This window comes from Dermacentor variabilis, chromosome 1 (assembly GCF_050947875.1).
Source record: "Dermacentor variabilis isolate Ectoservices chromosome 1, ASM5094787v1, whole genome shotgun sequence".
NCBI lineage: Eukaryota > Metazoa > Arthropoda > Arachnida > Ixodida > Ixodidae > Dermacentor > Dermacentor variabilis.
Window position 1 is genome coordinate 122,535,886 of NC_134568.1, and position 15,493 is coordinate 122,551,378.

Sequence of the window (15,493 nt, forward strand, 5' to 3'; positions counted from 1 at the left end):
AACAATCAGCAGAAAAACAAAAGCTTCCGACAGCAGGAAGTTCCGAGAAACCATATAATGCCCCCCTAACACTTTCCGAAATTAACAGAGTACTCACTACTGGCAAAAAAACAGCGCCAGGTCCGGACAGAATACATTACACAATGCTCGCACACCTTTCCTCAAAAGCAGTTAAGACATTGCTCCGCTTCTTTAACATAATCTGGGAAACAGGAAAAATGCCGAATGCGTGGAAAAAAGCCATTATAATTCCTTTATTGAAAGCTGGAAAGCATCCTACAACAGCTACCAGCTACCGACCTATAGCACTCACAAGCTGTCTCGCCAAGTCATATGAATCCATTATAAACATCAGATTGGCATACGTCCTCGAAACTGAGAACCTGCTCGATAATCATCAGTGTGGGTACAAGAAAGGCTGCTCCACAACAGATCATCTAGTTCGGTTAGAACACGAGATACGTGCGGCCTTTCTACAAAAGCAATATTGTCTCACAGTTTTCTTTGATCTTGAAAAAGCGTACGACACAACATGGAGGTTCGGTATTTTAAGGGATTTAGCGGATTTAGGGATCCGCGGCAGAATGCTTAAATGTCTAGCTGATTTCATGTCCGATCGAACATTCCAGGTGCGTTTAGGAACGGTGCTGTCCAGCGTATTTATTCAGGAAAACGGAGTACCTCAGGGATGCGTATTGAGCACAACACTGTTTGTGGTAAAAATGAACTCGCTCAATAATGTAATTCCATCTTCTATAATGCATTCACTATATGTGGATGATCTTCAAATTGCATGTCGTGCATCGAACATGGCAACCTGCGAACGACAAATTCAAATTACACTAAACAAACTAACGCAGTGGGCATCTGAAAACGGCTTTCGCTTCTCAAGTGAAAAAACGATTAGTGTTGTCTTCACACAAAAAAGAGGCCTACAACCAGATCCCATCCTTAAACTACAGGATGCCACACTACCCGTGAAACAAGAACACAAGTTTCTGGGTGTTCTGTTTGATAAAAAGTTGAACTTTCTCGCACACATCAATAGTATTAAAATCAAAGCGAACAATGCACTTAACATTCTAAAAATCCTCTCCCGGAAACGGTGGGGTTCTGACCGTAAATGCCTGCTACACATCTACCGCACTTTGGTGCCTAGCATATTAGACTATGGTAGCATTACATATGGTTCAGCCAGACTATCTTACGTCCGACGACTTGATCCAGTCCACAACTTAGGACTACGACTAGCATGCGGTGCTTACAGAACATCACCTATACAGAGCTTACATGTTGAATGTAATGAACCTCCTTTACAGCATCGCAGAGCGCTACTAACTTTTTCCTACATACTCAGAATCCGATCCTCACCACAACACATATGCTACAACATCGTCACAAAGTGCAGCTCACGCTTACATTACACAAATAAACCAAACATGATTAGGCCGCTTATCTTGCGATACGAGGAATACTGTCGGGATTATGACATCCCTCGGGAAGTCCTCCAGGTTGCCAGAAAGCCAGAACGTTTACCCCCGTGGTGTGATTTCACAGCGTTATGTGATTGGACACTAACACATCTAAAGAAAAGAGACACACCACATCAACACATTATACAAGATTTCCGCTCTCTTCAAGACAAGTATATAAACTACATAGAATTTTATACTGATGGCTCTAAAACGGAAAAACACGTGGGTGTAGGGGCTGTAACAGAAAATTGGGAAACGTGTATTCGATTACCTCAGCATGCCTCTGTCTACACAGCCGAAGTGTATGCGATATGGACGGTAGTTCAAAAGATCATTGCTGACAAACTTGAAAACACTGTCATATACACAGATTCATTAAGCGTACTGAAGGCTCTACACATGAAATTCCAAAGTGAACCCTTGTTAGGCGATATTTTGAATGCATTAACGTCAAACAAATATGGCAGATCAATTAAGTTATGCTGGGTACCAAGCCATGTTGGAATATTGGGTAACGAAGCGGCGGATAGATGCGCATCAATGGCAGCGTACAAAAACATTCAAAATACAGCACTTCCATATAAAGACAGTGTCAATGCAATTCGGAAGGCCTTGATGTCAAAATGGCAACGCGATTGGGACACTTGTTTAAGCAACAAGCTTCATCTAATTAAACCTGTCATTGGAGAGTGGAAATCATGCAGTCACCGGCAACGATTCTACGAGGTGATCTTGTGTCGACTTCGAATTGGACACACACATCTGACGCACAATTTCCTTCTCCGAAAAGAAAACCCGCCAACTTGCGAAAAATGTAATGAAGCTCTTACAGTCATGCACATCTTAATAACATGTCCACACATCGATACACTGAGACGGAGGTTTTTACACAGCCTGTATAAATTGCACATCCCATTACACCCTACCCTATTACTAGCAGATGACCCCCTAGTGCCATTTCCTAACCTCTTCGAGTTTTTAGAAAAAACTGGTTATTTACACCAACTATAATGTAATGCAGGTTTACCTGCCATAACGGTTCTCTTTATTTTGTCTTGTGACTGGCGCAGCATGGCCTTAGTTGCCTTTGTGCCACTAAACCCAAACTAACTAACTAACTAACATAGGAAGCGCGTAGAGCTCGTTTGGCTGCAGCAACTGAAGCGAAGCGCCGAAAGCGTGCTGCAGAGTCAGAGGAGGAATGCGAACGTCGGTTAGCAGGGCAAGCTGAAGCGGTATAAGTGTCAGGTGGACCCTGCTTTGCGTCAGGTAGAAGCCGACCCGAAGCGGGCTAAGCGTCATGCAGATACCGGATTACGACGAGCAGAAAATGAGATAAGCGGCGCAAGAGGAGGCGGCTAAACATCGAGCGCAAAAGGCCGCAGAGGCGGAACTCCAACGTTTTCTGCACATTGGAGCAACGCATGCCGTCAAACGAGAGTTGCGAAGGGTGAATGCTAACGCATTTCTGTCGGATCAACCAAGTGGTCAACCATTATTTTTTTCTGGAACTCAGTATGATTGACAGGCAATGCTATCATTAACTATCGGGGTTTTTGACGCGAGAGTATCTCATTGTTGGCTCGCTTAGTAAGTAAACGCACTACATGCATGCGTTTCTCCCCTTTTTTTTTTTTTTTTTTTTTGCTGTGAAGGCAAGAACGGTCATCCTAGCTGTCACGATCCACTCTGAAGGGCAGAATAAGCTTTTAGCAGGTAAACAGTTAGTCAACTGGTGTCGCTCTGGCTATACACCCATTTCTTTTTCTTCATATTAAATAGAAACAGAAGGAAACGATGAGAATTAAAGGTGCTCCACGGCAGCCAGAGCACACCATTTCATCGATACTGGGCTACACTTGCCGTTGACCACCTGATTGAATAAAATAATTCATCTTTTTCTAACATACAGCGACATAATGCCATCTTAATGAACACAGCGCCAACAGAGACATGGACTAGAAAGATGCTACGAGGCAGGCGCTGGACTGCGCATTCAGAAGTTTAGAAGAAGCAAAACAGTTTTGTACGTACAATAAGGTGACGTGAGTGCTCAGAAAATGGAGCGACGACCAAGTAAGAATTATATAAAAACAAATACTTCACACTCTGAATCTTAGTTGCGGTTTTGGTGTAACATCAGCACAGGACACAGCTTCTCATTAAGTGGTGCAGCGCCCGCAAACAAGCAAACACCGGTTTGGTCATTCTGAAACGTTGTCCCAGTATTGGACGTGGCTGACCGCAGCTTCGCAAATTCATGACCAGCAGTATCGGGTGAACTGCATCGAAGCAGCCGTGCGACGAGCCACAGGCCATGGTCTGATTGCGTTGGTGCACCTGTACTTCTTCTTTCCAATGATAACTCTGGAATTAGTACCCTGAGCTCCACCGACACCTCGAAGAGCACAAAAAAAAAATCCGGTAAAACCCATCTCACGTCGAATGTAGATGTTAATGCGATTATCACTCAAGCAATGTAGTGACACACCGTAGTGCGGCAACCAAAACGAGTCATATATGATGCATGTATGCAGCCGGGATTCCCAGTATCGCTCTCTTCATCTGAACTAAAATCCCTCAATAATTTCAAAGCAGAGAAAGGCTTTGATCCAGCCGACGACGCCAGCGATAGGCTGATCGGTGGCATGTGACCTTGCTCCGCCCCTTTGCCGCCATGAAAGTTCCTGCGCGCAGGGCGAAGTGCGCGCGTTTCGCCTGTTGTGCTATGCACATTGCTGCGATAATTTCGTTCCGGGAGGGCCGAATGGCCTTGTTGCTTTGCGGTTGGGTGCCGAAGCCGGATGAAGGATGGCAAGAAGTTATTTTGCATCCCGCGCGACAACCAGAACCTAACCACAAGAAAAGTGTGGTTGCACAGAATTGGACGGAAAGACTGAACCATCCGTAACTGCACGACTATGTGAGCAAAGTAACGTAGAGCGATACGAAAGTGCGAGAGAAAGTATACACGTGTGTGTACAGAGCTACGATAGCACTTCATTCGCGCGCATGAATGTTGACGGCCGACGTTTGTGGAGATTATTGATTTTAGTGCATTATGAGCCCGTTGACTTAGCAAGTGCAGTATGACCTGATATGCAAGTAAATAGTGGGGCAGAAGCGCATTAACTCGCTGACGAATATCCGCATTGCATTACGTGCGATTAAAAATCAGAAATTTCAGCAGTGAATTCTGCTTTTACACTTTCCTGTGTTTGTGCGCGCGTTGTTAACTGCGCTTTACAACATGTCCAGAAAGTCATTTCCAACTCTGCATACCCTAATCGTATTTTGTGCATTGCATATGTGAATAAATATATTCCTAAGTGCCTACATTACTCTAGTTTTAAAAACAAATAGTACATAGCCACTACTACTGGCCATCCAATAATAAAGTATAATACAATATATCAAAGTACATTACATACAGCTGCGAGCTCGTTCCTTCCAAGTTTCTCTTACACACGAAGATGTTTCAGTAATCGGCGATACCATTTTACTGATGAAAAACGCACAACTGCAAATTAACATAAGAAAAACGCCAGAAGCGATATATGGATCGCCAGCAAAACACAGTGCAGTAATAGCTAGGCCAATCCGCGTGCGTTTTGTATAGGGGCCCTCTAATTATTACGGGGCTTTAGCGGTGCACGGAGGCGAAAAGGCATAAACACAACAATGCGCGTCATGATTCAAGTTTACGTGGCGACGTCGCATGGTTCACGAGAACAGTCAAGTGCATTCACATACGCGCACACGCTATATACGCTCGATATTGGTGCGCCGCGAGATTAGATCGCGCTGGCAGCCCGAACACGATCGAGGAAACTCGCTGACACGGTCCATACCACCGCTTCAGAATGTCACGACTGGCTCGTAGCACTGAGCCACAAAGCACAACAGTCGTCGTGTAATCGCTACACGACAAACACACTCAGCGGCAAGAAGTATCTTGGCGCACTCGTTTCCACACACACACAGGATGTTGTTTAGTTGCCGTGAGAGTCGCACGTTTCAGCCACGTTATGTCGAAAGTTTTATGTTCCAAGCGACTGTCAGCGTTCTTTTTTACACGAATTATTCGTTCAAAGTAACCGCTATGTGTACGCAGCACACTTACAAGCAATGGAATTCTCAGAGCAAACGGGATTAAGCGCAAGCAATCCCAAAGGCTCGCGCGGTGATTGAGCGCAAACGAACGAAACATGCGGAATCGAGGCGACCAAGCAGTCATTCCGCTCTCTTGAGCGTTTATCTTTCAGCGCTCATTTGAAATTAAAGGACTATAGATTTAGCATTTCGGGCCCTTCTTTCGTTTTGCACCACAGTAAGGCACCAGTAGGTTTTATTTCCGCTCGTGTGCAGATATTTTTTCACCTCACGAATGCCGCAGCACTGCAATTTAGCGTGGGCACCGTCTGCTACAGCAATTTCCTAGGTGGCGCGCACGGTAGATGTCGCTACCTTATTGTAGAGGGGCCGTAATCTCAACACGCTATATACCCCATCTAGCGCCGCCGCGGCGAAGTCCACACGTGGCGCGCGTGTGAATATATATTGAGACAAGATTGTCTGAATATATATGGCGTGGGCTCGGTTCCGTCCAGCACCAGATACGTTTTAGACGATTTTTTTATTGTCATTACAGTGCGGCACATACACAGTGACACATACCCAGTAACACCAGTTGGTCCGACGATTGGTTTCGAAACCGGTTCCCTCAGCACAGCAGTCCTATGTTCTACCCATTATAGACTGTAAAATATCCAGTGTCCTATGTTGGCGGGAAGATGGTTAAATAGATAGATAGGCTGAAAACGGCTGAAGTAGGCAAATAATACTATTCATATTAAATCATTCCTAGATACATCTAATCATAGATATATCTAAGATACATCTAATTTTGGAAAAGTACCTCAGGATCGTTATGGTGAATTTCCTGGGCGCCGCCATGTTGATCACTTGCTGACGCGTAAATACGTTGCCCCAGCTGCCTCCGTGTTTACAATGGATATGTCTGACGCCCCCCGGTGCGGAACAGCAAAACTCTGTTTTGCCGGATATTATTGACAGTCTCTGAGTGGAAGACACGAACCTTTGGGCACAGCATCAGATAACATGTAAGTGTTTCCGGAACTCAACACGCCTCGTCCGACCGGCGCAGGCAGCGTAAACAGTGCTAGAAATTAAGCGGGGCTAGAAGTGCATTCCAAGCCGTCCACATTTTCCGCTTCTTAATTGAATTGGGATGCAATTTGCTCTCCATTCTTTATGTTTCAATCACTTTAAAGGAGCGACTTGCCATATTTCTGACTCAGCAACGTTCCTCAGTGCTGTCCCTATCTGATTATTTTCTGCCTGATCGCTCAAAGGCGTGCTCGTAGAGATAGATTTGTTCTTCTCGCGCACCAAGGAAGAAAGAAAAAAGAAGAAAAGAAAGGAATGCCCGACTATTACGATACTGTCTAATGCGAAATTTGCGCGCAGCTGTACATACGTGCTTTCATTCTGCCATATATTGAGGCTAAACATTTGAAACCGAAATTACCGCACCGACTGGCAGTGGGTCAGTCAAGTCAGCGCCTTTGCAGAGGGAAGGGCAGTACGGAAACTCTAGCATGATGAGCGGAATCGAAGGCAGCTGTGGAAGTCGACGACGACGAAGGCGGCCAGGGGTGGCACGAGGGCGTTCGCGCGGTTACGCCGAGGCACGGCGACGCTAAACCCAGGAACGGGCGCCTAAGAGCGGCGCTCTAAAAAACGAATAAGCGTTATTTTGCACATCCGGACTGACTGGCAAAAATAAAAGGACAAGTTGGCTTGTCCGCGACTTCAATCCCGGACCTCTCGCATCCTAAGCGAGAATCATACCTACCTAGACCAACGAGCCGATGTCTGTGGACCTCAGCGGCCTGTTTACACATTCGTAATATCTTGGCTCTGGAGCAAGGAAGAAGATAAGAAACAAAAATACACGTAGAAACTCCTATGGGAGTTGTCTAAGTGTGCGTAAGCATTGGGCCACTTGCTCCTCTCCACGCAACCCGCTGTCATTATCAATGTTATGAAACTTGATCCGGCCAATACAAACGACAACGCTGCGGCGACACGAACTAGTGCAGAACGCGCCCCAAGCAGAATTGACTACGCAAGCAAACTACTGCAGATTGCGACGCCATGTGCGCTGATAACATTCCGGTCATTATAAGCCGTTATCACTCTTTAGCGCCTTATCCATCTGCGTCCAACCATTATGAACCGTGACCAAACCTACTCGGGCGGTGGCTTCGTATGGCACCGCCGCGCGGACCGTTTCTTGAAAGAGGACCGCCAAAGAGTGCCGACTACTGATAGCTTCACGCGCTGTGTTCTCACCGCTTACTTAGCATCGAAGAGAAAGCCCGTATTGGTGTAAGCATAGAAATGCCTACGCATTTAGAAAACGAAAAAACATTATGCGTCACATCCGGGCTTACAGAACGAAAAAAGAAGTGGGCTCGTCCGGGATTTGAACCCGGGACCTCTCGCACCCTAAGCGAGAATCATACCCCTAGACCAACGAGCCGAGTCGCCGGGAGATCAGCCAGGTATTTACACATTCGTAATATATTTGCTCTCTGCCACAATGAAGAAAAAGCAAACTATTCAGACCCCACGCACTGTGGGAATCGGTGTAAGCGAAGCTTTCTGTGCTGTTTGCTTTGATTGACGAGCATAAGTGATGTTGACGGCGAATGTGTAATTTCTTCAACGTTTTGCCCAACACGAGAGTGGTGAGTTGATGTTAAGCGTTACCTTGCATGCACCACTGCCGTTTGTCTGCGACTCTTGTATAACACTTGATTTCATACTGCCATATATAATGTAACGAATTGGATCGCTTTCCTTTTCGATATGTTTACCCTTTCTAGACCCCGTCACGCAATACTCCACCTCAGAGCACGCGCTGACCTCGAATAAAAAGAAAAAAAAGAAAGAAAACAATATGCTCGCAAGTTTATTATTATTACCTTTTTTGGTGTGATTAGCATACTAAGCCTACTTACCCCACTTTGGAGTGTGCTATCCAGCCCTAAACTTTCACTCTCACTCGTGAAGCAAAAATGGTAAGCGATCATAATCTTTGATTTAGGTGCCGCTTTGTGGCACTCGCACCTCGGCGTTGGTGTTCTTTAGGTTAACTTTAGGCGAACACAACGCACGAACCGAACTAGGAGGCCATTGTTTTCCATTTATTAGCCGGTTAAATATCATGCCACCTTCGAGTGTGTGACATCATTAGTGACGTCATTACTTCCGAGTTTCCAGCAATATTGCGAAAGTCGTGCTCACGTGGCGGGTCTCTAAACTCTACCATTCTGTGCTTTGGTGTGTGGTAATTAGCGATTTAGAATGAGCTATAATAACTTCGAACATTTCAGTGACTCAACTTGTAACTAAACGTATGCTCTGACATCATATCTACAATGAAACCCATGCATTTTGTACTTTAGTATTCTTTTTCTTTTTTTTTCTGATTTATCTTCGATTTCGTCCACGGTCTTCTCAGGAGGTGAAACGGAAGTGCTGCGCAAATAACAAGTGTGTCACTCGATACACGTGCCACTAAAAATAACGCTACAAACATTCGCAAGTACAACCGGCTCTACGAGGCGTCATTGCAGAGCGTGCCGGGAGAAATTCGGTGGCTTCTATACAACCCGTGTTGAAGTGGTGCCACCTGGTCGCGTCTACAGAAGGAGCATTAGCCATGGGCCCTCCCTGAACAGACTGCCTCCTTCTAGTACCCTGTAATAACAAGACGCTTGCGTAGGTGGGAATACCAGTCAGGTTTCTCAGATCAACGAGCTCATTACTATTGACCTCAGCGACATGTTCACACATTCCTAATATATCGGCTCACAGCAACAGGGAAGACGAAAGAAAACTAACAAGCATTGATCGTCACATCCAGGCTGACAGAGAAAAAAAAAGTGCGCCCGTCTAGGATCGAACACGGGATCTCTCGCACCATAAGCAAGAATCATACCCCACGACTATAGCCTCCTTTGTTTTCTTTCATGGTATTTATTACAGTAGCAATCTACCCGATATTCACCAGTTGTGCATAGTCAGAGAATGGAGAGCACAATGAAAGTCACACACAGAAAAGGCATCGTTCATACTGTGGGTAGAAATGTTGGTTTCACTTTACAATGGTGGTAAGGATAGGGACCTCACCAAAATGGGGTACCAGTCGGTTGTGTTAAGTCCATCATAAACATGTTTTAGGTGTAGTGTCATTTGGATGAAATGTACCCTTGAAGGTACAACCGTTTCAGCGTTTCGGTCCATCATTCGCGTTTTCCGTTGGAGCACATTCCAAAATAGGATGGCGTCGGTGCTGCTAGTAAAACAATATTCAATTGTCTCTGGCACATCACAAACACGACAGCTAACAGAAGAGACAAAGATACCTTTTTCTGTAGCCATGTTTTTAACGGTACCCGCCGTGGTTGCTCAGTGGCTATGGTTTTGGTCTGCTGAGCACGAGGTCGCGGGATCGAATCCGGCAACGGCGGCCGCATTTCGATGGGGGCGAAATGCGAAAACACCCGTGTGCTTAGATTTAGGTGCACGTTAAAGATCCTCAGGTGGTCAAAATTTCCGGAGTCCTCCACTACGGCGTGCCTCATAATCAGAAAGTGGTTTACTTACTTTTTACCGGTATTATTACTTTTTTTACCGGTATCGTTTCACTATGGAAGTTTATAAAAGATTTTTTTTTTTGCTGCAAGGGGATAAATACATTTTGCGAACTCGCTTTAGTACATCGTGGTCTAGTCAATTATTGTGTAGTGATCGGTAAAGTGGAGGCGGAAATAGCATGGACAGTATGTCTTTGTACAACGTTTTGCGTGACACAGAATACAAGTATTCAGTGGAAAACCAAACTGTCAGGAAACGAACCGCCAAGTAAACTTCTTGCATGAACCCCCCCAAGCATAAGCGCGAAGAAAAATTTGAAGAAACAACTAAATCAGGTAACGCATTAACAAGTGCTACTCGTACGAATGACCGAATTAAAGAATGCGATGTATCGCGAAAAAAAAAACGAAACGAGACACTATTTGCCGCACATAAAGATGCACTAAACCCAGCCAACCTTCACTAACGGGCCTGAAAATATTGTCTCGCCTCATGGGCTCAAAAGACCATACGAGGGTTGCAAACATTCGGTGAAAGCGTTGGATGTATAGCCTGGCACAATGAATAACTTGCAATACATAGTAAATTGCTGTTGCCAAGAACTTGTTGCAGACTTCGGCTTTCCCAAAAATAGAAAGTCGTTGTGGAACGAATGTCTGGGCGTAACTTTGCAGGGCCGAAACTTGTTCTTTCTAATAGTGTGCGCTTAATTTATATGCGTCTAGCGGCACGCCGAGATACTTTGGCGGGACACCGGTCCACTTAACGCCTGCAAACTGTTCTGGTGTATAGCACCATGAGCCAAACCATAAGCCTAAGCTTTTTGCGGAGTTCATTCGTGCTCCTGATACGCTGCCAAATTCCTCTATTGTCGATACTACCTGTTCAACACTGGACTTATCCGTGCAGAAGAACGCTAGGTCATCTAGCGATGTCCCCATAGTAATGGGAACATCGGGCATACTTGTTTTACTGAAGAGCAAATGGAAACAGGTTCAGAGAGTTTGCCATTAATAACTACACGAGTAGTACAACAGGTATAGCAAAGCTTAACGCCTTTAAGCATAACGGAGCCAACAGTGGCATGTTCCAGAAGAGAAAATAGACAGGAGCGACTGACAGCATCAAAAGCTTTAGCAAGGTCTACCTGAAGCATTGCAAGCTGCTCAGTGGAACCGTAACAGTATTGAAGAAGTTTACGGGCAATATGTATGTTGGTTTTAATGGATCAGCCCCTAATTCCACACGTCTGATGGGAACCAATGAGAATCGGCATCGCAAATTGCAATCTATTCGATAAACCTTTTGCAAAAATCTTATAATCCATGTTTGATAATGTGATTGGTCAGCAGCTTTAAACAGAACGCAGTTTCTCCTTATATCAACTTTTGGGAATTAAAACTGTGTGGGTTTTCCAAAAAGATTGCGGAAGGGCGTCCACCTCTAAGCTTGTAATAAAGATGTCCAATAATATTGGACTGATAATTGATTTGAAAGCTTTGCAAAATTCACTTGAAAGTCCATCAGGGCGGAATGTTTTCGACAGAGGCAGCTGATCAATAGCTAGCTCAATTTCTTTTATCGTAAGGGTATCACTGATGAATGTACAGTCATCATCCTGTAAAGGTTTTACAAGAGACACAAAAGTCTCTAAGACTTTTGCATCGTGATGATCTGGCCGGGCACTAAACAACACAGTGTAGTAAGTTTCGAACTTAAAAATAATGTTACTCGTATTTGTTAGAAGGCTACCTTCGGAGTATATTTCCGGAATTACTTTGGAAATAGCGTGACGTCGCTCGTCAAGCAAAGCTTGACGTGTTGGCTGCTCAGACTGCAGAGCACGCTGATTTCGAGATCGAACTCGCGCACCTCTGGACCGCAGTGCATCATAGTTTTGTAATTCACATTTAAGATTTTCCATGTCAACAATGTAAGTGCCTGGCATTTCGCATTCCATCTGATAAAGGTTGTATAGGCTCTTACGAAGTATTTTTTTTTTCATTCTTTCTATAGAAGGCTTTCGGCTGTACGAATCTCTTGTTTAAAGAGTTCCCAAGCTGAAAATAGCGGCAAGTCAGTAGAGAGAGAAGTTGTTCGGGCCATGCGCACGCGATAAATGAATTCCTGATCATCTAGGAGCTCAGAATTAAGCTTCCAGAGTACCCACTGTGGTCGGAAATTAGTTACAGATTTTTCACCAATCTTTGCGATAACCATACAATGATAAGAGAATGAAACTGGGATGGTAGTACAGGACAGTCCTCGGGAGAGGAGTCATAAAGAAACATAAATCCGATCAAGGCGAGCGCAGAAGCGACCTTGAATTCGTGTATAAGAGCGAGATCCCTGTCCCGACACTCCTATATGAATGAGCCCTGTATTTTTTATTATGTTAGACAAAACACCATTCCTGTTCTGCTGAGTCTTAATGCCTCTTCGATCACTCGGGTCACATAAACAATTGAAAGCTCTCATTAACACATTGCAACGATCACAGTCCATTTGACTAGGCCCAGTATCAAATAGGAGATAGCAAATCTACTAAGAGATCAAACCCCTAGACCAACGAGCCTTTTTTTATCCTGCGACTTTCTTTCTTTCTTTCTTTAAACATAGCAGGTACCATGCACTGAAGCGTTCTTCTTTCACACACACACACACACACACACACACACACACACACACACACACACACACACACACACACACACGCGCACACGCACACGCACACGCACACACACACACACGCACACGCACGCACGCACGCACGCACACACACACACACACACACGCGCGCGCACACGCACACAAACACACACACACACACACGCACGCACACACGCACGCACACACGCACACGCGCACGCGCGCACACACAGAGAGAGAGAGAGAATCGCACCTCTATATAAGTACTCGTCTACAGGCGCTTCTGCCCCATCTCTTGCTAAACTCATCTTCGCCGCCCAGCAGCGAACTCGTATACGCAAAAGCATTACAAAAGTGCGTCCACGCAGGTTTTGCGTTTGCTAGAGCTAGGACGTAATCAGTTCGTGATCTCCAAATTGCATACAAACCTAGCAATAACAGGGTTTCAACACTGTTGTTATTTTTGTCTTCTTCCAGTGCCAGAAATTTTACGTTATCCCAATTTGGGTATTCCTGCACATCAAGCACAATTCGTATATTGTGCCAAAAGTGTACTGCGTTTGCACAAACAAAAATACGTGCTGCAACGATTCTGGATAGGGGCAGAGCGGGCAGTCCGTTGACCACGGCACGAAAACACCCTTGTTACGTAGCCACGTTCTTACAGGTAAAACTTCGACATCCAACCTAACAAAGAAATTCTTAATCACTGTTTTTACAGGATATTTCGGCAGACGCTTGGAAACGTCGGACTCCAGCTGGCTTCTAGCTCGAGACCGATATAGTGGTGGTGGGAATAGCATATCTATAGTGTTGCAGTAGAGGTTCTTCCGTTTTACATTTTTTAGGTACTTTTGAGAAAAGCGCTGCTCCAAGAAGCGAGCTGCCTGCTCCACCTCCCTGTAGAATCTTAACGTGCGGGCTCGTGGGACTCCCTGGGCACCATCGATCCACTCGCCTAAGTGAGCACCTCCTAATTGTTTGAAAGAATGACGTATAATATGATGGGTTTGGCTTTTGAAAAAAGTTACCTGTGAACTTTGAGTTTAACCTCTACGTTTACCAGCCCTAGGCCTCCTTTTGCCTTACTTAAGAATAAATTACTGCGCCTCATGCGCTCAAACCGTGACTCCCAAATATATGTTGTGCAAAATCTATGCACTCGATTCACCTTAGCCGGAAAACAGGGCATCACCTGCGCTGAGTACCATATAGCTGGAAAGAACACAGTGTTACACACAAAGGCTCTGTTCATAAGCGGTCCGTTCTCCCGTGCAACTGTTGCACTTTTGCCGCGAGGGTACCACTTCGAATTGTATTTTGTCCATTCTGTAGGTTGGCAGTATCAAAACACACACCGAGGTAGCTGATGATTTCAGACTTTCGCTTCACCTCTAGGAAGGTGGTTGGTTTTAAGTCCCATTTACCTAGCCATGCACCCACGCAGTTTTCTCGATTTACTTTAGCACCAGAAACTTTACAGAAGTTCATGACATGCTGCACTCCTTGGCGGATTTCCTCTCTAGAGGCACCCCCAAACATAAGGTCGTCGGCGTAGGCGAGGACTTTCAGAGGAGTGTCTGCGAAACTGAAGCCTGTTATGTCGCTGTCGTTCAGAATCGTTCGGCACAGGGGTTGCAAGTACAGAGCAAAAAGGACAGGTGACATGGGGCATCCTTGCCTAACGGATCTGTCGAGCTTTATGGTGGGAGTTGTTTGCCCGTAAATTACCAGTCGCGTCGTCACTTGTCTGTAGCAGACGCCTATATATTTTAGAAGCCGGTCCCCAATGTTGCAAGCCTTAAGCAAGTTGAAGAGAAAGTAATGTGTTACTCTACCGACAGCCTTGTTCAGATTTTGTACTTTAGTATGCTTTTTCTATATTTTTCTGGTTTATTTTGGATTTCGTCCACGGTCTTCTCAGGAGGTGAAACGGAAGTGCTGCGCAAAAAACACGTGTGTCACTCGATACTCGTGTCACTAAAGATAAAGCTACAAACATTCGCAAGCACAACCGGCTCTACGAGGCGTCGTTGCAGAGCGTGCCGGGAGAAATTTGGCGGCTTCCATACAACCCGTGCTGAAATTTGGCGGCTTCCATACAACCCGTGCTGAACTGGTGCCACCTGGTCACGTCTACAAAAGGGGCCTCAGTCACGGGCCCTCCCTGAACATACTGCCAACTTCTAGTACACTGTAATAGTAAGACGCTTGCGTGGATGGGAATACCAGTCAGGTTTCTCAGTTTTCAGATAAACGAGCTGATGATTATTGACCTCAGCGACATGTTTACACATTCCTAATATCTTGGCTCACAGCAACAGGGAAGAAGAAAGAAAACTAATAAGCACTGATCGTCACATCCAGACTGACAGAGAAAAAAAAAGTGCGCCCGTCTAGGATCGAACACAGGATCTCTCGCACCCAAAGCGAGAATCATACCCCAAGAATATAGTCTTTTTTTTTATTACCGGCTTGGCAAAAGAAAGTAAAATGTGAATATTACATGGCCATAAAAAAAAACTAGTCAATGCCGAACCAGTGTGCTGTGATAAAAACGATGTAGGCTAGTCACTTTGTCCAAAGCACTTAGCCAGTCAGGAGGATCATTCTGTGCACAGCAAAATTCGCGTATATATAGCACACTTTCAATGAAGTATTCATGTGCTGGGGCCTGA

At 45.1% G+C, this 15,493-nt stretch overlaps 1 non-coding gene across 1 annotated transcript; it reads right to left on the reverse strand.

Moving 5' to 3' along the window:
- Positions 1–7,971: 7,971 nt before the first annotated feature.
- Positions 7,972–8,043, reverse strand: TRNAP-AGG (transfer RNA proline (anticodon AGG)). Its single transcript has one exon. It is a non-coding gene; the product is annotated as a tRNA-Pro (tRNA).
- Between the last annotated feature and the right edge of the window lie 7,450 nt (positions 8,044–15,493).